Raw genomic sequence first — 27,041 nt, 5'->3', positions numbered from 1 at the left:
CACACTATTTAGATGTCACTGGAAAGTACTTATAAGTGAAAATCAATATAGAAATATACATACATATGTATGTACACACACCATATGCTTATCATAACTTTGTCAATAAAACTCATCAAAGTACAATATGATTACATTATGTATGTATAATTATATGTACAATATAATTATATCCAGGTACTGGGGTTAGAGCTGATCTTTTCTGCTTTATCTCCCCCAAATAGTTAAAGCATTCTTCAGTAGAACACCTTCAGTGGGAAGACTTCTTTTAAAATATATTCATGATAGTAAACGAGACTGGTCCTTCAAGAGAAGATCTGTTCTCCCATGCATTCTACACAACCTGGATAAACACATCATGAAGAAGTTAAAAAAAAAAATGAAATGTATTAGGATACCAATTTGTCATAAAGAGTCAAAAGGCCTGCCTGTAATGACAAAAAGGGAACAGCCCACCCAATTATGACCTTGTTCTGTCAGTCACTAGACAGACCTGCCCACAGCCTGCCACAAATACTCTGTGGCCTTTTGGTATTACACACTAGAGCCTTCACCATATTTTAGTGGTGGCAACAAAGACCTCATCACCATTTACTTATAGCATAGAAACCAGCTTTACCGGGGAGGGAACCCTGTTGGGGCATTGCAGGATTCAGGAAGCAGGTCGCTGGTTCAGTAGTGGTTACGATATTGCCCATAAAACAAACGCCCTGCAATAAGGACAGATTGTATTGTTCTACATGTTCTTAATCAGGTTCAAATATTAGCCCAGCTGGGTCAAAGTAGGATTTCAAGAATGATAAATATTTTCCATGATTATATGGGAGAATAGAGGAAGATAAATCATTAATTTCTTCAACCAAACTTGGCAAATGTCTGTGATGGCTTCAGGATACAGAAGTAGAGAAAATGTATCCTTGGTAAAGCTAATACTGACTTTGCAGTTGGCCCACAATCCTCTGTGTATTGGAGCTGGCCTCCGCAGACTCAAGAAAGCTTCTATGCTAATTCTGTAACTCCCTTTCCAGTGACCTGGTGAGAATGGGTGCATTTACACCACAAGAACCTGCAAATACTCCCTTCCCCAGAGAGCAAATGTTGGATGTCTACCAGCACTGCTCCTACCCAGGGTAAATAAGCAGTCCTTCACATGCCTCGCCTGTTTATCTGCAGTGTGGTCAGAATCCCTTCTCTTACCAGCTATGTGAGTGAGCATCAGCGTCATTTACCCCACCCATCAGCACTGGCTTCCAAATGAAAGGCAGCATGAGTGTATTCAAGGATACAAAAGCCCAAATATGTTTGTTCCTAGGAATCTGCCTCGAGTAAAGGACAAAGTGCACAATGCTAGCTTTGAGGCACCTGGTCACATCTCTGTGTTAGGTCTTAGATTTTTTTTTTTTTTTTTTTTTTTTTTTTTAAGAAATGGCATTCTCAATGGATACGACTCATCTGTGATATAAAATTATAACTAAAATCCTAACAGTCTGATCTATTATAACACTGGAAATTGAAGAATGTATATTAATCAATTTCTCTTATTCTTCCAAAACTAAAACTCAATGCACAGGCTAATAACATGTTTATACTAATTAGTCCATTGTTGTTTAAAAGAGCTGTGGATTCCCTAAATACAACAACCTTTCAAAAACCCAGAAACAAATACAGGCTAGACAAGACTAATCTGAAACCCCCAAGTCTGGAATGCTCTAAAATGTGAAGGGCCGACATGATACCACAAGTGAAAACTCCCACCCCAGACTTCATGGTCCCAATACAAGCACAGTAAAAACCATCTAGGAAATTAAAGTTTAGCATGTATAAAACAGAAGTGGGTTTCATGTTTAGACATCGATCCCATCTGCAAGATATCTAATTACAAATATGCCGAAATGTAGAGAAGGGACAGAAGGCCCTGAGATCCAAGACTATTGGCTGCATGGATTTCAGAGAAGTGATAGAACGACCCACCACTCCAGAGCTGAGAACAACAGAAAGATCTGGAGACACAAATTGAATTCACAATTCTAGAGTCTCGGTGATCTTTGCAAATGAACTGTACATCTTTACTACCCTGCAGGTAAAATAACAGCAACACCCTGCAGTCCAGGACTGCCACATTTTCCCTGCGAAGACACCCGAGCTTCAGCACACACACTAGGCATTCTCATGTTACCACTTCAAACCGTAGCCTTGGCCCTACTACCTGAAGAGCTCTTGCTTGCTGATCGTTTCACCCTGTGCCATCTTCCCACTCAGACGGCTTACTCAAAACATCAGGGTCTGCACCTACCAACCCAGCACGAGATACAGCCACTACCAAGAGCCGGAGCTCGACAAATTTCTACTGTGTGAGCAGCTAAACGTGTGAACATAATTACCCAGTTAAAGTGCTTTCATGACAAAACACACTAAAAGCATAAAATGCGGTTCATGTTTAGCCGAGTCCCATCCCCATGCCTCAGGCCCATCTCCTCCCAAGTCATCTGGAATGGGAGATGGATGATTCACCCACACCCCCTTCACCTATCTAATCAGGCACCTCCCAGGGGCAGCTTGGCTGCTACTCCAAGGCAGGAACCAAATGAGGTTAGATAAGGAACCAGCAGGCCTCAGGCTACCGTATAAGCTTTCCCACAGGCCTGGAGCTAGTCTACCTTCCTGGTTTCCCCACTTCTTCTTTGGCATCCAGGGCCTCTTGCTGAGATATCTATCTACCTTCTGGGGCCTGTTTTAAAAAATGTATCTTGACCTTGAAACTGGCTGTGATTCTTCCAGTGTTCTTACTAACAGCATTCACTCCTGGCTAAAGACAAGAAGGGTTTTTCTTCTTCCATCAGGTGACTTTTAAATGGTATCTGGAGCCACTGGCCTGTAAGTCACCTAGCAGAGGGTATCTGTGATGCCTGAAGCCCACTTCTCATTATATGACACACATCCTAATCCTGTGCGTTTCATTGGCTTTGTTTTGTTGTTCTTGTTGTTGGCAATTGGTTTTGTTTTATCAAAGACCAAACTCTTATTTAACTCTCTGGCAGGTACTGAGCAATCCAGGACATCAATTCCGAAAGGAGACTCAAGTAACATAATCAGCCTTGATGTGAGAGTCAATTAGGAACTTCGGCAACACAGCTCAGAGAACGTGTCTGTCAGCAGATTCGTGACTTAAAAGTTACTTCTGTTTTAGACATGGTACCAAGGGACTCATCCAAAGTCATGCTATCTCAAATTTAGCAAGAGAAAAGTGCTCTCCCAATTATAAATCTTTTATTTCTAGCCTAGCTCCAATCTGTTACCATTACTACATAAAGAAAGGAAAACCCAACAAGCATAGGAGACAAAGCAAAGATTAACATCCACCAAGTGTTGGAAGTGAACTTCTCAGCAGAATAAAAACCGAGGGCCAGGAATATGTTACCAGACTGGAGTGAGAGGGGTTTTCACTTGCAATACAAAATATTACAGACCTTGAGGGCAACAGTAATTATCATGTGTATGTTTATGTGTGGGCATACTCATGCTCCCTTTATCTGTGTGTTTTTTATTAGTGAGACTTTCGGGGATAAAGCTAGTTTCCTCAGTTCACATCACAAATAGCTCAAGATATTCCTTATCAACAATTAGTTACTATTTAATAATTTTGATAATGCTGCTTCTCATGGGACAGCCCTCAATCCTCTTGTGCCAAGTCTCTCTCCTTGAACCGTCTGATGATAAGTGTCCCTGGGCCCCTGGTGTAAAAAAAAATGGTTTATCAATGCATTTCCATCTGCCAAGCATTCCCTTAAAATGCCTAGCTGTGCAAAACTCTAACTCAGGGAGCTGGTGGGAATGCCTAGGGGTTAGAGAAAAGGGAAAGCCTTCCCTTCAGGAATGTTTAGATGTCTGGGAAAATAAATGTATGACATCCATGGACCAACCTATCAGCCAGTGCAGATGTTTAAATGTGTCTAAAAGTGTCCTCATTGCCAATTAATCCATAGACAGTGTCACGAACTGTTACAAAGGACATAGGTGCTACAGCTAGTCTCATGTAGAAAGTTGCTCAATAAAATGCCAATCTGTTTCTTTTTTATTTAATAGAATTCTGGAAACACAGAACCTAGAGACCCACAGAGAAATGCAACCTTTAAGGAAACCATCACTGGTGAAATAGCCCCACACAAACCATACCTAGGCCATGATTTACAGAAACAGTCTGGGGGGGGCTCTTGTTCCTAGAGACTTCTGTTTCTTTTGGTAATAAGTTGACCCATGATCTCTTTGTTTCATAATTTTCTTCCTACTTCTTCATATCCAACTTTTGGTGACCTCAATTGGAAATCCAATGGGGACATCTAGCTGATTCCTGTAATCTCTGTCTGGGCTGGATGGGAGACTGCATGGGAGCAAGTATCCTATAAAGCCAGCACACACTACCTACCTGCATCATTGCCCTCCTGGTACCCACTTCTTAGCAGTAAGAGAGCATGTGAAAACATTCACAACCATGTACCACACGGCAGAGAGCTGATCAAATTTTTCAAATTTAGTAGCTTAAGAAGTGTTTAAATATCAATATTGATAAATTGGCTTAATATTCAACTCTTTCATTTTAAAGATTTGAGAGGGAGTTGTAAAACAAAAAAACAAAACAAAACAAAACAAAAAGCCTATGAGCTTAGATTTCAACCACAATCGTCTCAGGTTAAAATGAAACATCAAGAACTTCAAAGAGACTCACACTGTATATGAGGGAATGAGTTTTAAAAATCCCAGGCCATTACTTCCTTATTCAAGGAAAACAAACACTAATTTGCATGCATCTCTAAGCTTATATTGCTAATTTTGTATCTCTTCTGTTAGCTTCTGCCAAAGAAAATTTCCTAGAGTTATAATTTTCATTTAAACATATTCAAACTTGTCAGAAGACATTTAAGATGAACAACAATGAAACAGACTCCAGAAAAATAAAATGCCATAATTACCTTCTGCCAGGCCCACAGTCGTCGCCTTCAGGCATTTCTGCCCTTTAAGAATAACTATAGCCGCACCTGCTTGCCACAGCTAGGATAGCCAGAGAAAGCTGGTTTTCCCACAAGGCAGACTCTCACAGAACTGGGCAGGGGATCCTTCCCTTTTCGGAGAAAGTGCTCCTACTCTAATCAGAAAGCTGGTGTTTACAAACTTGCAAAGTGCCAGTCTCCTGCCTTGAATGAAGCAAAGCATTGGACTATTATGACAGCCCCCTGCTAAAAATAAAGAGGTCACCTCTCACTTGGCACCCTGACAGGCAGTTGGACGGGAGTGCTGCCCAGGGGCCCAGCATTTTCCCTGAAGTCGTGTGAAAAGGTGTCACCAGGGATGACTTCACCAAGCTGCCCTGCCTGCCCTCTTAACTTTTTTTTTTTTTTTTTTTTTCCTGGCTCGATCTAAGCACCTACCAAAGGTGGAGTGGCCACAGGCAGGTTGAAACCTCACTCCAGCTATCAGGTCTCCTCCTTTGAGTCACAGGGGGGAGTTGGAGAGGAGAGAGGGAGGGGAAGAGGAAGGGAGAGAGAGAAAGAGAGAAAGAGAGCACTGTCCCAGCAATAGAGGGGGAGGTTTGTTTGCATAACACCTGGCACTCAGCATAAAGTCTCTTGGTCAAAAGGAGTGTGTGCAAGCTACACACACACACACACACACACAGTGTCATGGGACACTGCTTTGCAAGGAAACCTCTCTCTGGACCATCTAGGTTTCCCAGCTCACAGTATGCTTGCATATGAAGGTGAGCCTGTGTGTCTCTTGTGATCTAAAGCTTCCCTCCCTGCCTCCCCAAGGCATCGGTATCACTGTGGCTAAGGAGCACTAGGAGCAAGCATAGGCTCATGGGCTGCTTGTGGCTCTGGGGGACTTTATACTTCAGCTCCTTGCCATGTGTGCCTGTCTCAATCGCTGCACCCTTCACAGTGCCTTGTTTCCAAAATGCCAGACAACTCATTTAATACTACCCAATAAAAACTTTCACTTAAAAGCCGAACCCATTTTCTCATCTTATTTTCCAACTAAGAACATACAGGAAGACTCAAAGCAAGATCTAATAATTTAAAAATGATAATTTTTCTTTTAAAAGTATGTATGCTCTACTTGCTGTTATTTGCCTTTTATGGAGTATTTTACATGGTATCTTTGCTAAAAAAATGGTTTTCCAAATCATGGAGGAATTGAGAAGTCAGAGAATTTAAAATAATTATCTGCCTTCTTTTGGAAATTGTTGGCCACTTTGTGATGTATAAGTGCCATACTTTAAAATAGATATACTGAAATGATATAGTATTGCATACAAAGCGTTGTGCTTAGAGACTTCAAGCCTAAGGTTTGTAGTACATACACCAAAGGTGGGTCTAGGTACTCAAGTGTTTAATTCATATTTTCAAATATCACATACTTTATGAATCTGCATATTATCTTTGCCCAGGGTCATGCTAATCCTCTCCATATTATTCCAACTTTAACATATGTCCTGTCAAAGTGATTACTCTCAAATAGGCAACCTGAAAGCAAACTGACATTCAGAGGTTGGTAGAGCAAAGCAGAATAGCATCCTAGGGCCAAAGCAACATGCTACATCACTAGACATCCAATCTTTTTAAGAACTGAGAAGCTAAAATGCAGAGAACAGTATACATCATGTCAGCCCTTGCCCTGAATTGAGACAGCACGGAGGGCTAATTCTACTGTCTCACACTCACTTCTGACCAGTCCAGTACCTTCATTTTACTCCGTTGTCTCTCTCCAAGCTCCCATCTATTTCTTAAATAGGTAAATGGACCTTCTCTTCTGAAGATGATGCACCCCTGAAACATCTCTCAGTTCTAGAAGAATTCACTGATGTGTTAAACAGACAGATCGCCAGCGACTCCCATGAACTAGTGAGGAACACTGCTCCGGAGTATTCAGCCCTTGGCAAATTTCCAAATTACTTGCTCCAGCTGGAATGATTCCCCAGGAGGTATTCTGGTGACATTTTGCAAAATTCACAAGGATAAAGACAGAAAACAAGGACCGCACAAGCAACAAATCCCAGAGCGTAGGTTCATGGCCAATGACTGTTCCTACTATATGCCACTTATCCTGAATGCCACCTTCTGTCCTGGAAACTAGGTACTATGGGTCCCCTCACTGTTGTTGACCTGAAAATCTAGTGGACAATCAGAACTTAAAAGGACCCAAGGAAGCACTCACTAAGGTGTTCAGATGTTATCACAGCCTCAGAATTTTTGATGGCCTACTAGTGACAGTCAGGACCTTCCAAGTTGGAGTGCCATTTTCTTGCCTCTAGCCAAAGATGCAGAAGATCCCTCACATCAGGCAAAAGCTCATGCCCCAGACTTTTTGAGGTTTTAGATTTTCCTCTGTTCACACTCTCCTCAAGTGTATGTATATTTATTTTCAGTAATGTGCTTTACTTTTCCTTGCCATTCCATTCGGCCTTAAATCCATCAGCCTTTCAAAGATAACTGTCTCCTTTCCATGGTATCTACAGCCTCCACTCCATAAAATCTCCAGTATAAAAGTTTTACATTGTTGCTATCTCATCATCACAGCTTTGGGAGAAGCTCTGGCTCTACCAGGGGCAACACGACAGACACCACTCCCTTCTCTCAGAGGTTAAAAAGCAGTCTGAGCAATGAGGCACAAAACGTCCATCGCTGTGAGATGGCTGTCCTCGGAGTCCCTTCCAACTTTAGCAGGTAGCAGAAACCTGGGTGAGTCACATGCATCACCTTCCAAGATAAAAACTAGATTTCTGGGCCTCTCCGAGCAAAGTGAAGTTTTGTGCATAAGTTCTGACTTATGCAGCTCCAGGGACTTGTATTAAGTGACACCTGGTACATCCCTGGTATAGTCCTTCTGCCTCTTGCTAGAGAGAATTCAGACTTGATAGCTGGATTTCCAGAGGCCACTTTTGGCAAAACACGACTTGTGCAAAGGAGGAAAAACATGGCAGAGTCCTTCCTCATGATAAAGCAGCTGCCTGTGCTAGGGGACATGAGCAGCCAACAGCTGGATAACATTTTACTTTTTTTGGAAATTTCAGATAAGACAGAATAAAAAAGATTAATGCCACTGTTTTTTTGTTTGTTTGCTTTTAATATTAGAGTACAAGAGTAGTCTCCTCTTACCCATGGTTTTGTAGGTTTTCAAGTTACCCATAACCAACCATAGTCTAAAACTCCCATGGGAAGTTCTAAGAATCAACAAGTCATCAATTTTAATTATAACTCATCCTGTGATGTCCTACTTTTCTGTCCTGGCTCTCTTTTTACCCCAGCAAGGGGAACATTCTTTTCCAGTACCAACAGTGTATATGTTGCCTGTCCATTAGTCACTTAATAATCATCTGGAGTTATCAGATGGACCATCAAGGTAACTGTAGGCTTATATCCAGGTGACCATTATTAAACTTCCATTTTGGCCCCAACACTAAGGTGAAAGTTCTTGGCTTAATAAAAATCTGAGAACTGTGCTAAGTTTGCTATGATCTGTAGGGCATTATAAATCTGTGCTGTGCCTACTTCATAAATGAAGCTTTATCATGGGTATGCATAGCTGCTTTTCAAGAGGAATGCATATAGGGCTCAGTCTTATGCGTGGACTCAGACATCCATTGTGGTGACATCCTCTCAAACCTGTGGATGAGGAGGGACTACTGTCCTCAATCCAAACTTAACCCTAACTAAACTATTTCCCTAGAAGTATAAGTAATGGTCATCAAAACAAAACAAAAAACAAAAAACAAAACAAAACAAACAAACAAAAAACGCCATTAAAACTAAGACCAAAAGTAAAGCAGAGATCCATCAGGCCACACTGTGGGAGTAAAGGACATGCCCTCCTTTCCAGTCCTCACACAGGTCTGCCAGGCTGTAAACATGTATGAAACATTTGAAAAGCATCATTGAAAAGGAACATTATGGGACAAGATGAGACAAGCTCACTAGTTTAGGTGTCTCTTCCTCTTTTTATAGAGCCACTAATGCTATCACAGGGACCCCACCCTAATTAATTTATTAACTCTTAAGTACTTCCCAGGGGCCTCTCCTGCAAATACCATCAGGATATGAATTTGCATACTGAGTTTTCCCTAAACATGGATCTCTTTCTTGGGAGCACATTTAAAACTCAGCATTTACCCTCTGAGCAATTTTCTGTCCATCAACCCTCAGCGCACATGAACCATCTACCTTCTTGTCTACACGTTCCCACTCTCACTGCAAAGTTAAACCCTTTTGTTGCAAAAACCGTTACACATTAGTCTCCTGAATCGTCTGCCTGCTCACTCTTTGACATGACAGGGTACGTTTTTCTCCAGCAAAAGCTGTCCCTGAGAACAACAGAGTAGATATGACCTAGTAGCTAAGAGCACAGACTTTGGTCCTGGATTCACTGCTTTCCCTTTGAGTGAATCTGGCAGGTTCCCCACAAATTCCTGCATGTGGGCTCCTGCTGTGGCTGAAATGCTGTCACGTGGCAAACACTTTGTGCTGAGAAAGTGGCAAATGCGTTGCTGCTGGTTTTTTTTTTTTTTTTTTTAATTAGCATTCACATTGAGGGTTCAGGGCTGGTTGGTTATCCCAGACAAACATTTAGTCAGTTATTCTAGAAGGAGCCTCTATACTCTTAGAATCCAGAGGAACATTAACCTAAATCCCTGATAATATCACAAGTTTCAAATTTAGGTACTATAACGTGCTCCAAGGGGAACAAGCCTGGTTATCCTCATTGCCACATCCCAGGTTGGGATGACAAACAGCTGCTGAAGGTTGGAGACATCCACCACTCTCTCAGAAGCTGCTCTCAATCTCCTTGTGCTCTCTATGCCGGCCCAAGTCTACACAGCACTGAAACCAAACAAGAAAGGCTAGCTTAAGGAGATACTTTCTGAATGACGTCTGAATGGGGACAGGCAGGCCACAAAGACGCCAAGGTCCTTCCACTTCCACTTAATGTCCTGGAATGTTTGTAGCTGAGTTAGGGGAGGTCCATTCTATTCCAGAGGTCCTATCTGTTTCTCCTCACAGTCCCCTCAGTGGTCTGCAACCAAGTGAGATAGTACAGAGGTGTGGCTTGGCTCCGAAGCTGGCCTCAGGCACCTGGATCTCCAGGGGATTTTCAGGGATTTTCTTATAAGTAGAAATCTGAACAGGTGTAGCTAAAGGATACTCTAAAATCCACAAATCCTTAGTGCCAAGACTCCAAGCCCTGGGACTCAGAAGATCTGGAAGCCCAACTGGGATGTGAGCCTTTCTGCCTCAATTTACCAGCCAGATGCCTTTTGGATTCGTTCTGTAGCTTCCTCACTGGTCAGAGCCAGAGTTCTTCGGGTTCCTTTGGAGCTTTAATACTTTAACATTTTATCCCCTCTAGCTCCTCATCTCAGATCTGCTCTCCCTTGCAGAGCAGACTGGATCCCTCAGTCACAGCCTCCTAAGGTGGGCACAGTCTCTGAGAATCCCCTTTACTGGAGGTAAGACCTTGTGATTCGTATCTCTATCTGTGTTTTCCCCAAACCACACACAAACAAAAAATATGTAGTGACTCTACAGTCCATCATTTGCCTCCTTCCCTTTCCCATCCTCACCCCTCCCATATGCCCTCTGCCTGCATGTTCTCAAATTTATGGCCTTTTTCTTCTATTGTTGCTGCATGAGTGTGTGAGTGTGTGCACAGGCACACACACATACACACACACACACATCCATGTGTTCCTAAATATATAGATACAATCTCCTCAGTCCATATAATATTACACATGCTCATACATATACATACATCCACATATACATACATACATAACTTCAGGTATGACTACTTGATATTGGATAACCAAATAGTGTGTTCTTCCTTGGAGAAGACTATTTTTCCTACTCTTAGCATTCCTTAGTTACCTATAACCAAGATCTAGGGTTGAGTCCATGATACTCCCTAAGCTTTAGCTAGCTGTAGGAACTGTGATGTAGATGTATCAGTTAGGGCTAGGAATCACAGTTTCTTATGTTAGCATCAAGTACCACAAAAAGCCCCAAACAGCACCATTCAGAGCTGTCCACTGGCCACCCATGACCCTTGAACACTTGAGCTGTAGGTAATCTAAACTGAAATGTGCTGTAAATATACACACTGGTTTGTTTTTAAGACTCAATGGAAAATAAAATGTCAAACATCTCATTAGTAACAGTTATATGGAGGACACACTCAAAGGGTTACTCTGAATATACTGATTAATACCAGTTATAAAGAGCTGTTCCACCTTTTTCTGTTTTTTTAACCTTCTAAAAATAAGCCTACTATAGATGATGTTATTGGGTTCTATTAAAGCTGACCAAGGGCTTTAATTAGTTGCCAAAATTGGTTCAAATAAGACATAAAACAAAAGTTACAGTGAGGGGTTGGAAATGTGGCTCAGCATTTAAAAGCACATGCTGCTCTTGCAGAGGACCTAGGTTCAGTTCGCAGCACCCACCTGGCAGCTCACAGCCATCTGCAAATTTAGTTCTAGGGATCCAACACCCTCTTCTGGCCTCCTCTGAAGACACTGTACACACCTGGTGCCCAAACATGCATACATGGTATAATATAAAAAATAAAAAAGTTTAAAGGTGTAGTGCAATTCCTACAATTGCTCTTAGTCAGAAGGGACAAAGTAGAGATTATATAAGGTAACAACACAGTGAGACTGAGCACAGTCCATAGGACATGTCCTCCCTCAATATCTTGACTCAGGGAGAAAGGGTGGCTCTTCTCTCCATGCCTACACTCCACTGGCATCAATACAGAATTCAGTGTCCACAAAAGTTGAGAGTATATAGTATACATTTTTGGAGCAGTGGAATGAGGAAGGACGCCCGTATTAAGGCCAGAATACTTCTGGAGTGAAGTAAAAGAAAGCATTTTCCTCCTTGGATGAAAACAAGCAAATTAAACCAAAGGATCCAACCAGCAGGTGTGTACATGGCACAAACAATACCAGTACTGTCGGTCTGCCTGGCAATCAACTGTGCCAAGCAGGTGCCTCTCTCCTGCTCTGTGGTTGGTGGAGACCCGCCCTGGATTAGTGGCGTTGACCACAGCAACCAACACAAAGTTAAGCCAAATCTTAATACAGAAAAGATATAGCAATGGCAGAAATAAGATGTGCTCACGAGCTCTCAATGGAGACAGGGATTCATATAAGCTATATGGCCTCTGTCTATGGGCATCTTGACACAGATCCTGTATACCAGATACAGCTATGAGAAAAGTGGGATCACCATAGCTAGACAGTGAAAAAGAGAAATCAAACTTTCCCCTCTGTCTTTTCTCATAATTACACCAGACTTAACCCACTGTACCTATCTTTTCTGGGAGTGTCACGCAGGAAGGTTCCTCAAAGTTCTTTTCAGGTAGAGACAGCAACTCTGTAAAAACCAGCACATCAGCGTTTCCCACATCTGAGCTCTGTCCACTTCCTGTCTGTTTTCTAAAAATGTCCCTACTTCGGGTGTGCCTAAAACTCACTTATTAGAAGCGTAATCTCCATTTTGGTGATGCTAGGAGATGGGGATCAACGAATGAATCAGTCTCCTTGGGGCAGGGTTGGGTTAGTTACCACAGAGTGGGCTGCAGCATACTTCCTGGCTTTCTTAATATAAATCCGCTATATGTCACTGTTTTTTGAACTGTGGTACTTAGCAGTCAATGCCCATCTGAATAGGTGAAGGGAAGTGTGCAGTCCCCTCACTCACCTGTGGGTAAAATGATGGAAGGAGAAGAACGGCAGGGCGTGGCAGGGGTTTCTGCGTGCAGGAGCAGCCTGGGGAAATGTGCCAGGGAAGAGGAGGCACTCTGTCAAGAGTTTAGGGAAGAAGCAGGAAGACAACAGGCACCCCACCTTGTGCATCCCATCACCCCGCGTCCAGCCACTACCCACACCCATTTCCTAACCCTGAATTTGTTCTCTACAAATGTGGCTGTCTTGTGTGTGTGTGTGTGGGGGGGGGGTAATCACCTGGGACTGACTAGCTACGTTTCTTCTCGATTCCTTATTATCCACTGTCCTTAGGTTGATTTGCTTCTGCTACCAAATCCATTTCTCTCTTTCCCATTCTTTCTCCAGCCACACACTCTTCTATGTGTGTGCTCCCCACAATGAGAGCTCCCAGAAAATCCCCACAAGAAGTAGGATATTTGTCTGGTCTAATTCTTTGGGGGGGGGGTCTTCCACGGGCCTCAGCTGCTCCTACTTGCTCATTCTATGGCAGCATATGGATTTGAGTGGTATAGTTCCTTGACAGAGAAACCCTAGTTCCAAGAAATTTAGAACAAACAGCCATAGCCCTGAGAGAACTCTGGCAAGCAAACAGCAGTGGAAACTTTCCAAGGCCACAGGGGTGGAGACTGAGGTCTTTGAGGACAGGGAAGACAGGCATGACTCCATGGGGGTGGGGCTCAGCTCAAAACACAGTTTTATCTCCCGAGTTTAAAAACACAGAACAGCACAGGGACAATTATATAGAAGCACCTGTTTAATGATGGGTTATGAAATGTATGATACTCTTATCTTCCTTATTACATTTTGCTTATGCCAGTGTTAAAACATTTTCCTCGCTTGACAACAACCGATAAGATATCTCCTGGCTATGCATTCACATAGCTCTTTCTTTTTTTTTATTATTTTACATGTTGATCCCTCTCCCTCCCTCCTTCCCTCCCTCTCTCTCTCCTTTTTACCCTCTCTGCCCTCTCACATGCACTCTAAACACCCTCCCCTCCCATCCCCCACCCCAATTCCATATGTAGGGGAATGCCATCCAGTTGGGGTCATGTAGATCTGACAGGTCCTGTGAAGTAGGGACTAGGGCTTCTCTCCTGTCTCTAGATTAAGGCAGTTATCCCTCCATGGGGGATATGTTCGCAAAGTTCTTTTGTGCACCAGGGATACATCCTGGCTCCACTGTCTGAGGTCTCTTAGACTGCTCAGTCCTTCTGGCTGAGACCCATATTCAGGGTGCCTCAGTCAGTCCCATGCTGGCTTCCCAGCTATCAGTCTGGGGGCCCATTAGCTCCTCCTTGTTCAGGTCAGCTGTCTCTATGTGTTTCTGCAACCTGGTATTGCATCTGGGTTCTAGTTTGACTAAGTGTTTAGGTATGGGTGTTTGCTTCTGTTTCCAACAGGTATTAGATGAGGGCTCCATGGATAAGTTAGTTGTTGATCTCACTATCGGGGAAGGGCATTTATGGTAGCCTTCCCATGGTTGCTCAAATTGTTAGTTGGTGGCAGTCTTGTAGGTCTCTAGACCTTTCTTTGGGTTCAGTTTTCTCTTAAAACCAATATTGGCTCCCTCTTTTATGTTTTCTCTCTCCTGTCTTCTATTCCTACCCTGACTCAATCTTCCTAGTCGCATGTGTTTTCCTCTCCTCCCCTTCTCTTTCTCCTACTTCTCTCTCCATTCGCTGCCCCCACACTTCCCCTGTGCTCTGGGGGACTTGTCCCTTCCCGCTTCTGTGAGGGACTTTATATGGATCTCTTACAATACACCTTGTATCCTAGTTCCTCTGGTGGTGTGAATTATAGGCTGGTAATCCTTTGCTCTAGGTCTAAAATCCATATATGAGCGAGTACATACTATGTTCCTCTTCTTGTGACTGGGTTACCTCATTCAGGATGGTTTCTTCAAGTGCCATCCACTTGCCTGCGAATTTCAAGATACCATTATTTTTTTCTGCAGAGTGGTATTCCATTGTGTAGATGTGCCACATCTTCATTATCCATTCTTCAGTTGAGGGGCATCTAGGTTGCTTCCAGTTTTTGCTATGACAAATAATGCTGCAATGAACATAGTGGAACAGATGTCTTTGTTGCATGAATGTGGATCATTTGGGTATATGCCTAAGAAGGGGATTGCCAGGTCCTGTGGTAAACTAATTCCCATTTTCCTGATTTCCTGCTATACTAATCTCCAAAATGGCTGCACAAGTTTGCACTCCCACCAGCAGTGGAGGAATGTTCCCCTTTCTCCACATCCTCTCCAGCATGAGCTGTCATTGGTGTTTCTAATTTTAGCCATTCTGGCATGAGTAAGATGTTATCTCAAAGTTGTTTTGATTTGCATTTCCCTGATAGCTGGGATGTGGAACATTTTAAGTGTCTTTCAGCCTTTTTGATTTCCTCTATTGAGAATTCTTTCTTCAGTTCTGTAACCCATTTTTTTAATAGGGTTATTTGGTGTTTTATTGACTAGTTTCTTGAGTTCTTTGTATATTTTAGAGATCAGCCCTTTGTCGGATATAGGATTGGTGAAAATCTTTTCCCAGTCTGTGGGCTGCCGTTTGGTCTTGTTCACTGTGTCCTTTGCCTTACAGAAGCTTCTAAGTTTGAAGAGGTCCCATTTATTAATTGTTTTTCTCAGTGTCTGTGCCCCTGGAGTTATGTTCAGGAATCTCTCTCCTATACCAGTTTGTTCAAGGGTACCTCCTATTTTCTCTTCTAAGAGGTCCAGTGTGGCTGGATTGATGTTGAGGTCTTTGATCCATTTGGACTTAAGTTTTGTGCATGGCGACAGACATGGGTCTATCTGCAGTCTTCTACACACCCTCATCCAATTGTGCCAGCACCATTTGTTGAAGATGCTGCCCTCGCCTCATTGTATAATTTTAGCTGTTTTGTCGAAAATCAGGTGTTCATAGGTGTGTGGGTTAATATCAGGATTTTCAATTTGATTCCATTGGTCTACCTGTCTATTTTTGTGCCAATACCAGGCTGTTTTCAGAACTATAACTCTGTAGTAGAGCTTAAAATCAGGAATGGTGATGCCTCCTGAAGTTCTTTATTGTATAGTGTTGTTTTGGCTATCCTGAGTCTTTTGTTTTTTCCATATAAAGTTGATTATTATCCTTTCAAAGTCAGTGAAGAATTGTGGTGGGATTTTAATGGGGATTGCATTGAATCTGTAGATTGCTTTTGGCAAGATTGCCATTTTTACTGTTTATCCTACCTATCCAAGAGCATGGAAGACCTTTCCATTTTCTGGTATCTTCTTTAATTTCTTTCTTTAGAGCCACAAAGTTCTTATTATATAGGTCTTTCACTTGTTTGGTAAGCGTTACCCCAAGATACTTTATGTTGCTTGTGGCTATTGTAAAGGGTAATGTTTCTCTGATTTCTTTCTCCTCTTCTTTGTCGTCTGAAAAAAAGTAGGGCTACTGATTTTTTTGAGTTTATCTTGTATCCTGCTAGTTTGCTGAAGGTGTTATCAGTTGTAGGAGTTCCCTGGTAGAGTTTATTGGGTCGCTTATTTAAACTATCATATCATCTGCAAATAGAGACAGTTTGACTTCTTCCTTTCCAATTTGGATCCCCTTGATCTCCTTTTGTTGTCTTATAGCTTTAGCTAGAACTTCAAGTACAATATTGAAGAGATATGGAGAGAGAGGGCAGCCTTGTCTTGTTCCTGATTTAAGAGGAATTGGCTTAAGTTTCTCTCCATTCAGTTTGATGTTGGCAGTTGGTTTGCTGTATATTGCTCTTTTTATGTTTAGGTATGTTCCTGTTATCCCTGATCTCTCCAAGACCTTTATCATGAAAGGGTGTTGAATTTTGTCTAAGGCTTTTTCAGCATCTAGGGAGATGATCATATGGTTTTTCTTTTTCTTTATATGGTGGATCACGTTGATAGATTTCCGTATGTTAAACCATCCCTGCAATCCAGGGATGAAGCCTACTTGGTCATGGTGGATGATTTCTCTCATGTATTCTTGAATTCGGTTTGCCAGTATTTTATTGAGTATTTTTGCATCGATGTTCATCAGGGATATTGGTCTGTAGTTTCCTTTCTTAGTTGTGTCTTTGTGAGGCTTGGGTACCAAAGTTATTGTGGCCTCATAAAAAGAGTTTGGCAATGAACCTTCTGTTTCTATTGTGTGGAACAATTTGAGGAGTATTGGTATTAGTTCTTCCTTGAATGTCTGGTAGAATTATGCACTGAATCCATCTGGCCCTGGGCTTTATTTGGTTGGAAGGCTTTCGATGACTGCTTCTATTTCATTGCGGGTTATAGGTCTATTTAAGTTGTTTGTCTGTTCTTGATTTAATTTTGGTAAGTGATAGTTATCCAGAAATTTGTTCATTTCCTTTGAATTTTCAATTTTTGTGGAATACAGGTTTTTAAAGTATGACCTGAAAATTGTCTGGATTTCCTGTGTCCGTTGTTATGTCCCCCTTTTCGTTTCTGATTTTGTTAATTTGCATGTTCTCTCTCTGCTTTTTCATTAATTTGGATAAAGGTTTGTCTATCTTGTTGATTTTCTCAAAAAACCAACTCTTCATTGCATTGATTTATTTGTATTTTTTTCCTGGTTTCTATTTTGTTGATTTCAGACCTCAAGTTGATTATTTCCTGGTGTCTACTCCTACGGGGTGAATTCTCTTCTCTCTGTTCTAAGGCTTTCAGTTGTGTTGTTAATTCTCTTATGTGACTATCCTCTGTTTTCTTCATATGGGCACTTAGTGCAATGAACTTCCCTCGTAGCACTGCTTTCAAGGTGTCCCATAAGTTCGGTATGTTGTGTCCTCATTCTCGTTGAATATTAGAAAGTCCTTAATTTCTTTCTTTATTTCTTCGTTGACCCAGGTGTGGTGCAATTGCACATTGTTCAGTTTCTGTGAGTTTGCAAGTTTTCTGCTATTTGTGTTGTTGAATTCCAATTTTACAGCATGTTGGTCTGATAAGATACAGGGGACTATTCCAATTCTCTTGTATCTGTTGAGGTTTATTATGCCACCTAATATATGGTCGATTTTAGAGAAGGTTCCATCACATAGCTCTTTCAACAAAGAAATCAAGCTGAGCAGAAGAAGGTCCTTAGCTACACAACTGTGACAGTTCATTATTTTTACTGCCACTTTGAGGCTGGGGGTTGGGTGACAGAAAGCTTCTTAAGTCTCTCTTTATCCTGTGCCATGCAGCAGAGTGGGTGGCCAGGTAAGTGCTACCTGTGACCCAGCCTTGACCCCGGATGAGAGATGTCCCCCAGACACTGAAGGAACTTCTCAGGCCTGAGGGTTTGGGAAACCACACTACTGGCCAACATCCTCCAGCCTCTGGGGCTTCTTGAAGAGGAAGCAGCTGCTTTTGAAGGATTTGCCACAAGGAAGGCTGGGAGCCATTGTGACCCTGATGAGAGGGAAATAAGACTTTCACATACGGAACCTCCCCACTGCTTCCCCTCAAGGGGTGACTACACCAATAACCCCAAAGGCTGCAACTTAATTATGGCTGTTACTGCCTGCTGATAAGCCAGTGTGTCTGCAGGATGGATCAGTTCAAGCCCCTACTAACAGGACAACTTGAAAGGACCCCATATGTGGCTCTGCTTCTATCAGGCTAGGACCAAAAACCCCTTTGCCTCAGCCCTGTCAGCCTGAGGGATGACTTAGTTAGGGTCACTACTGCTGTGATGAACACCATGACCAAAGGCAACCCGGGGAGGAAAGGGTTAATTAGTCTCCCACTTCCACACTGGACTCCATCACTGGGGAAGTCAGGATAGGGACTCAAACAGGCAGGGACCTGGAGGCAGGAGCTGATGCAGAGGCCATGAAGGAGTGCTGCTTACTAGATTGTTCTCTATGCCTTGCTTTCTTACAGCACCCAAGAACACCTGCCCAGGGATGGGGCTGGGTCTTCTCCCATCAATCACTAATTTAAAAAGTGCCTTCAAGCCCAATCTTAGGGAGGTATTTTCTTAATTGAGGTTCCTTCCTCTCAGATGACTTCAGTTTGTGTCAAGATAACATAAAACCAGCCAGCACACTAGGTAATTCATAAAGTATGAAGGGTTTTTTTTTTTTTTTTCCTTATGTTTCAGAAGGCTGGGAAGTTCAAGACCAAGGTACCTGCTTCTGACAAGGTGTGCCTGACTGTCTCATCCCGTGGTAGAAGGCAGAAAAGCAAGAGGACACATCTAAGATAAAGGGGTGGAACTCACCATTTCACCAGGACACCACTGCCACAGCACTAGACAGGACCACAAATCAGAAACTCAACAAAGAAACAAAAGAATTAACAGAAGTTATGTCTCAACTGGGGTTAACAGACATCTATAGAACATTCCATCCAAAGACAAAAGAATATACCTTCTTCTCTGCTCCACATGGAACCTTCTCTAAAATCGACCACATACTAGGTGACATAACAAACCTCAACAGATACAAAAGAATAGGAATAGTCCGATGTATCTTATCGGACCACCATGCTTTAAAATTGGAATTCAACAACAACACAAACACCAGCATTAAAATACTCATAAGGCAGAGCCAACACAGGCTACTGACCCCTAAAGATCTCTTCTTCTAACACTGACTTTGGGAATTAAGTTTCCAACAAAGGAACTCAGGACACATTCAGATCACAGCACCCTTCAATGATCATGAGCCATAAAATCAGAGTTGATAAACAACGTGTGGTAGTCCCCAGTAGTGTTGACTCATGATTCCTTGACCATACGCTAGCACCTTGGAAGGATGCACTCACTCCAGGATGCAGTATATCCATGCCTGGGAACAACACACACACACACACACACACACACACACACACACACACACACACACGCACGCACGCACGCACGCACACATGCATGCACGCACACACACACACACACACACACACACACACCTGTTTTGTTATGTCTATGTTTAATCACTTTGGGTTTGAGAATGTCCATAAAGACAGCCAAGACACTGCTATATACCCTGCCATGTGCCCCTGCCAGTTTCCTACCTATTCAAAATATGTCAGAACTAAAGCCAACATTGGTTCATCACCATGAGCTAAGCTCTGGATTCCTATTGTTCCTCAATGGTTTTCTTGCTAACATTTTATTTTCCCTTCCAGGATCCCATTCTGGGTAGCAAACTGCATTCAAGCATTAAATCCACTTAATCATTGGGGGTTATGAGAATTGCTGGGGTCTCTCACTGGTTTTTTGTTTTGTTTTGTTTCAAGACAGAGTTTCACTGTGTAGCCCTTGACTGTCCCCCCCCCCCATATATCATTCCTGTGAATGCATGTGATATAGGATGATGGGCATGTGGACAGTCAGTGTATGAGCAGTATCCACAGAACTGGGCCATGTGAATTCTTTCCAATGTACCCTTATGAAGCCAAGAATAACAAGCTGTCATTTTTCCCCAACTTGACAAAATCTCCAAGATCGAATACACCAAGTCCAGATTCCCTTGCCATGTGGGTCATCAGACCATACCTTCCATGTTTCTCTTCTCTGGAGTGTATTAGATGAAGTCCATGGTTTAAAAATAAAACAAAACTTGGCTTCACTGCATGCACCTACTTTTAGCACCAAACCATGGCAACCACACAGTTCCTCAGAAGTTTGCACAGTGGGTTCCCAACAGACTGCCCTCAACCTTATCCATAACCAACATGGATATTTTCTATTCAATTTGACTTGACATTAGTTTTTTTTCATCAGACAAAAATTGCAAACCATAGTAAAAATTTCAAAGTGCAGTGGCCTTCTTCAGATTCCTGCCTCTGTTTCTCTGGCCAGGAGAGCAGTTTAAATGTATCATCTCCGTCCTAAATATAAGTTAAACACAAAGGGACAAACTGAGTCTCTGTCTGGAGTTTTAAGAGAGGCCAGAAAACAACACCAGTCCCCATCGTGTGCAAGCAAGGACATCATGTTTACACTGTCTGGAAGGGTGATTGCTGTCCCTTCTCCTCACAGCAGTACACCTGGCCTCCTGTGAGAAAACAGACAAGAAGTTCCTGTCAAGTGACAAGCAGCCTTTCCTGAGTTCTGTGGATGGACTGAAGGACCAGCCCCATAGCTAAAGAACAAGGTTGCTCTTGGGCCAGTCTGCTGAAGACCAAGGCTGGCACAGATGAAGTCACTCCTGGACTTCCAGATGAACATGACAACTGTTTGGGTAAGACTTGGGCATGGTTTCCAAGGAGCATCAGCTGGATTTCTCAGGGAAATGGACCAAGTGGGTGGGCATATAGAGAGACTGACTCAGAGAAACTGTTTATGTACTGTTCAAGTTGGCAAGGCTGAAATCTATAGGACAGTCCAGGAGAAGGTCCAGGATGTAGTCTATACATAGTCTGAAGGCCAAACTCCTTCTCCGGGAACCTCAGTCTACTCTCAAGGCTTTCCACTGGCTGGACAAAGTCCACTGCAATTATCAAGTATGATCTGCTTTAATGGTATTCTACTGCTGAGTTTATTGCAACTAGAAATACCTCAACAACAGCAAATGACTAGATGATCAAATGACTAGAAACTGTAGCCTGCGTGAACTGACTTTTTGAAGTTTTTATTTTATGTGTATGAGTATTTTGCCTATACATATGTCTATGTACCACTTTAGTGCAATGTCTGCAGAGACCAGAAAATGGTGTCAGTCCCCCTTTGCCCCCTCCTGGAACTGGAGTTACAAATAGCTGTGAGCAACCATGTGGATGCTGGGAACTGAGCCCAGGTCCTCCGCAAGAGCAGCAAGTACTCTTAACTACAGAGCCATCTCTCCAGTCCACTTGAACTTACACAGCTTTAAGCCATGCACTGGGGGTGATCTCCAAGCATTTGTGCAGGGCCATTACTTTGGTTGCCTGATGGACCAAGAAAATGATGTAGAAGCATACACTGTTTCCAAGAAAAATCTGAATTTTGACCAAGGGCCACTCTGTGGAACAGATGAGAAAATCTCAAGCTCTGTTCACTCATTTGCACTCCTCTGTGGGAAACATCCTGCACGGATCCTAAGTGGTATTACAGTCATACACTGGCTATGGCAGTGACAGTGAGCTCGGGTACCAAGGATCTAAGCAGGAATGAGGCTTACAGATACCACGCCCAAATAGATGCTCCACCATGCACTGCCTGAAAGTGGGACTATCAGCAAGTAGGTGATGTGTTGCCAGGTCCCTCTGCAGAAATGAGAGTTGCTTACTCTGCCAGCTGGGAAAGGACAGCTTGGCTAAAGAAAATTGTTTCTCCGAACGACAATGCATTGATGCTGATCAGACCAGGGATGTGAATGCTAGGTTTCCTCCTCCCGAGCTGCAGACTGGGGATGGCACTGTACCGTTGTCCCAGCTCTAGAAGGTCCTGTGGCATCGGTGGAGGTTTTCATCTAGACTACGTCATGCTTTGCTTCTCCCTCCTTTCTACCCCTCCCTAGAGTACTCCTTGTCACTGGTATACCTCTAGAACTCAGCATCAGCCTCTGGGGTCCCTGGAGAGGAGGACAGTGCATCTAGGTCACTTGTCCGGGGCTCAAGGTGGAGGTTGTGAGAGATGGGAGGACTTCAATTGTAACCCTGACAAGCAGGCTCTGGGGTGGAAATAAAAACCACCAAGTCAGGCCATGACAGGCACAGTGGATCACATGGGCAGGGTTTATAGGGCTGTGTAGACTTCATTTCCAGAGTTCACCTTTTATATCTGAAGACAAGGCAGAATAAATCTGCTTTGCTATGTCTGAAGACAGCCCTTAAAACCAGGATGTACACCAAGAATGGTTGCTCTCATCTGTAATCCCCGAATTTGGGAGGCAGAGGCAGAAGGAACACCGTAAGTTTGAGGCCAACCCAGGCTACACAGCATGAACCACATATAGAGTGAGAGCCTTTCTCAAAGCCAAAATTCAAACCACAGCATTAGTTTGTGATCTTAAAAATACCATGAACTAGAGATGTCCCACTTGGTTTACTTCACATAGAATATAGCTAGCATCAGCTGAGGCTAGTTTTGGGAGCTTATAAATGTCATGGAAATTATCACAGGAAATAGGTTAAGAACAGTAATAACAGCGATAGTGATAATCAAAACAAAAGAATCACAGATTTCATAAGGAGTGGGTATGAAATGTGCATCCAACATCAAAAAGGCCAAGTGTCCTACAAATAAGCCTTCACACTTGTTTCTTCAGCACAGCCCGTAGCCATATGATAAGAAAATATCTAGTGATTTCCTTGATAAAAACTTCACCAACTCAAATTTTCAAAAGTGCTTTGTCAGGACTTAATGGAGAAAATAACTTTTCTGGGAAACATGTCAGTGTCAAAAAGTAGCCGTAGTCAATAAAACTATAACTGGGGAGAATAGCAAAAGGAACATTCTAGAACATTTACAGTAGGTAAAGAAATGTGATTTCATGTGTACCATGTAGCTAAGACATGATTTTACAGAGACTTGTATTTAGTGAGAAAGGTTCCTCTTTTAAATTTATATTCCTGGGAGTCTTAAGCTAGCCAACAGCTTGCCCAACATATTGGTACTGGAAAGGAGCAGTGGTCACCATGTACAGATGGAAATTCAAAGTTACTTTATGCCAGGCATACATTGCATATGAGTGAAATGGGAAGCCATCAGATGAACTCAAGTTGGTGTGGGGACCAGGCTCATCAAGCTCAAGAGAAGGACAGGGCTGGCAAAGGGCAAGAACTGGGTTCTAACCATCCAAGGTAAGGGATGGGCATCTGGGACACATTAAGAAGAGCCAAGCAGGTTTACTGATGGAGGAAGGTGTTTGTTACAGGACATGTGGATCAACACCTTTACACATTAGAACACCATGCAGTCCTTGAAAGCATGCTTAAGAGGAACATCTGATGGTGTGGGATGCTTGACATATTATGGACAGAGACTGCAAACTTTTCTAGGAAGGGCCAGACAGTAAACAGTTTCAGTTCGCAGCCCAGATGGTCTCTGTCACAACTGCTTGGCTCCAATTCCTACAAGAAACAGGCACAGACAGCGTGTAAACAGGAGTGTGGGCTGAAGTTGTAACTCTTGTGTTTTACTCAACTTATGAAAGAACATGTTGCCTACTTGGAAATTGAGTTCTGAAATACCAGAACAAGGGACCTCCATACTTTTCATGGTTTAATAATAGTGTCGGGATGGTTTGAATGAGAAACGTCTCCTAAAGTCTCATGTGTTAGACCATTTGGTCCCCAGTTGGTGGCACTGTTTGGAAAGGTGGTGCAACCTTGCCAGAAGAAGGGCATCACTAAAAGCAGGGTTGGAGCATTTATGGACATGCCCCATTTCTAATCTGTGATATGACATCCCCACTTCCTTTGGGGGGGCAGGATGGAGGACTGGAATTCACTTTGCAGACCATATTGGCCTTGTACTCAGAGAGATCCCCTACCTCTGCTTCCTGAGTGGTGAAATTAGAGATATGCAACAACGCACCCAGCTAATTAAGCTCCTAATGCGCCTGCCTGGTTAGCTAATTTCATGCCACTAATTACACTAATACATTGATGCAATTAGTACTGTCACTAGTAATGCCTGTTCCCAATTTGTTGGTTGTGTCTTTTCTTTTTTCTTCTTTTGAGAGAGTGTCTCAATATGTGGTCTAGGCTGGCCTCAAATTTGCAATATGCTTCCCTCAGCCTGAACAGTGATGGGATGAAAGGGTGTTGGTTCTATCACACCTGGCTGTAATTTGATTTTTTACTCTGATACGAATTAACAGTTTTCCTCACATATGTTTTCTTCTTTTTTTAATCTCTCTCTCTCCTCCTTTCCTCTATTCTAGGGGCTGTGTTTGTATGTATAAATGTGGGCATACATGTGCCATGAACCACATGTGGAGGTCAGAGGTCATCCACTGGTGTCGGTCTTGACCTTTGACCTCATTTGAGACTTTGTCTCTTGTTCACAGCTGTGTATGCCAGGCTACCTGGCCCACAGCTTCTAAGGGCTCCTCTTTCTATCTCTGTCACAGCTGCAGAACACTGATTAACGACAGAACTACCACATCTGGTTTATTTGGGTCCTGGGGATTCAAACTCAGATCCTCATATTTGCACAGCAGACCTTTGTCCACTGAGTCTTCTCCCCAGCCTTACTCAGTGAAGTAATTTCCTCCAAGATAAAACCTCCATCTTAGAAGGAAGCTCCTTAAGCTCAGGAAACAAGTCAGAGGCTGCAGGAAGTTCCTGAAACCAAGCAGGTTCATTAGGCCCCTCCTTCTGCACACTTATATAAGCAGTGAGGACTTCTAAGAGATACTATCAACGAGCTGAGTTGCCTACAAGCTTGTCAGACCAGTCAGACTTCTTGGAAGAGGCTCAGACCAATGGAGCTGCCATTAAAAGACACTCTCCAGACTACTGAGCTGCCTACAGGCTGTGCAGTGTGCACCAGGTTTCCAGCTTACATGTGCCATCACCCATGCTGGCTGGGCTTTTGATGACTTGGAAGTCTTTGAGACATTTCTATTCCTATAAGTAACCCCAATAAAACTCCTCACTTCCCCAAGGTGGACAATGCTGATACCCTTACTTTGACCTGCCATCGGTTACCTATCTGTGGTGAACAGACAGTTGCTCTCATTTCCACAGAAGTAGTGTCACACAATACTCTATGTTCCTTTTGTTATCAGGTGAAACTCTTCAAGTAAAAAGAAGTCTGAGATTCTTTCCTTAAAATTCAACAAATAGGAACAAAGTCTGCGACACTGTGCCTGGTGTCCTTCCAAGAACTGATGTTTTTGCTTTGTTTCCATTGTATTTTGGTTTTAGGCTATCCAGTATGAAACTACAGGGAATGTCATCAGATCACAAGTCCCAATTCAGTGGCTGACAAGAGTTAACTTACAGCTGTGTGTCGATGACCTGGGGTGGGGATGAGGGTGCCTATGTGAGGCACTGGAAAGGTTGTTTTGACTGCATTGGCTAAGTCTCTGGAAAAGATTGCATCTTGAATTAGCAGCTTGCCTTTGCTGCCCAGATAAATATTGTGTTGCTAGGACCTAGACTGCCCTGCCACGTGGGTCACCCTGTCATATAATTAGCCTCTTATCACAGCAGGTGCTGATCAAGTGAGTAGCATTTGCTGCTAATGTGGTAATTCAACAATAAGAAACTATCTGCAAGGATTGGTGCCTCACTGCTCACTCCACCACCCCACCAGAGATGCACTGCCTGGTTAACATCACCTTGCCACGGCAAGCATCTGCACCTCACTGTCAATCAGATGCCTGGATGTCAAGGTTTTCACTGTCAGCCAATTTGGGCTAATTCTTGCACATTCTCGGGTGCTTAGCTGCCTGCTTCATCTCTCCAATGGCCACTGAATGGGGTAGAAAATAAAACTGTAATTGTCATTTGCTGCAGAGAGCTCAGGCTCTTGGTATCCTGAGTGGTCAATGAGTGATGTTTTGCCTTTTTCAAAGAGTAAGTCAACTCTAAGTAAAGCCCTAGGCAGCCTGGCAGGAGCCCACGGTGCTGTGCCCTCGACTCTACATCATCAGTCCTGCTGTCCCCAGAAGCCACATAACTTTATCTCTACTTCCCCTCCTGCGTCTCCTCATGGGCCTCTACTCTCCCCTCCTAGGTGCCTGGTGCTCATGTCCATCTCACAGGCTACTCCCATGGAGCCTACCTGGTCTTCTCTGCTGCCTTTAACTGCATTTACTTATCTGTGCAGCTCTAACTCTGCCTGAACAGGACCCCACTAAATGGCAATGTCATTGGCATCACTGTGGTGGGCATAGTCCATGTATGTTATATCCAAGGGGCATCTCCACCAAATGATCCCTACAACCTAACTGCTCTTCGTGCTTGTTTCTTTTCTTCACAGTATAATGGGGGATAAAAGCAGTACTTCAGATACTTGTTTCAAAGAATTCATACAAAGAGAAAAGTGTGCAAGGAAGGTTCTGTATGTAACTGGCTTAGATGAAGTATACAGACTAAATGAGACTAATAACAAAGCAATAATGCCTGGCACACTTATTTTTCTATATAAATGTCTCTATACTTATGACTACTAGAGAGATGATAGTTCAGTGATTAAAAGTGCTTCTTGCTGTCCCGAGGACCAAGGTTCAGTTCCCAACACCCACACTAGGTGGTTCACAGCCACCTATAAGTCCATTTCTAGAGGGACCTTGACACTTCTGGACTCCACAGGCTCATGTGCACATCACTCACACACACACACACACACACACACACACACACACTAAAAGTACAATGAAAATAAAT

At 43.0% G+C, this 27,041-nt stretch overlaps 1 protein-coding gene and 1 non-coding gene across 3 annotated transcripts in view; both read right to left on the bottom strand.

The window, feature by feature from the left end:
- Window positions 1–27,041, bottom strand: part of Retreg1 (reticulophagy regulator 1) — a 120,802-nt gene that overhangs the window by 24,878 nt on the left and 68,883 nt on the right. The gene's annotated exons all lie outside the window — the stretch shown is intronic.
- On the bottom strand, window positions 6,398–6,503 carry LOC127220838 (U6 spliceosomal RNA). Its single transcript, XR_007834402.1, has one exon. It is a non-coding gene; the product is annotated as a U6 spliceosomal RNA (small nuclear RNA).

The sequence above is a fragment of the Phodopus roborovskii genome, unplaced genomic scaffold (genome assembly GCF_943737965.1).
Source record: "Phodopus roborovskii unplaced genomic scaffold, PHOROB, whole genome shotgun sequence".
NCBI lineage: Eukaryota > Metazoa > Chordata > Mammalia > Rodentia > Cricetidae > Phodopus > Phodopus roborovskii.
The sequence above is the reverse complement of the archived record's forward strand: the minus strand, read 5'-3'. Positions and strand labels throughout refer to the sequence as shown.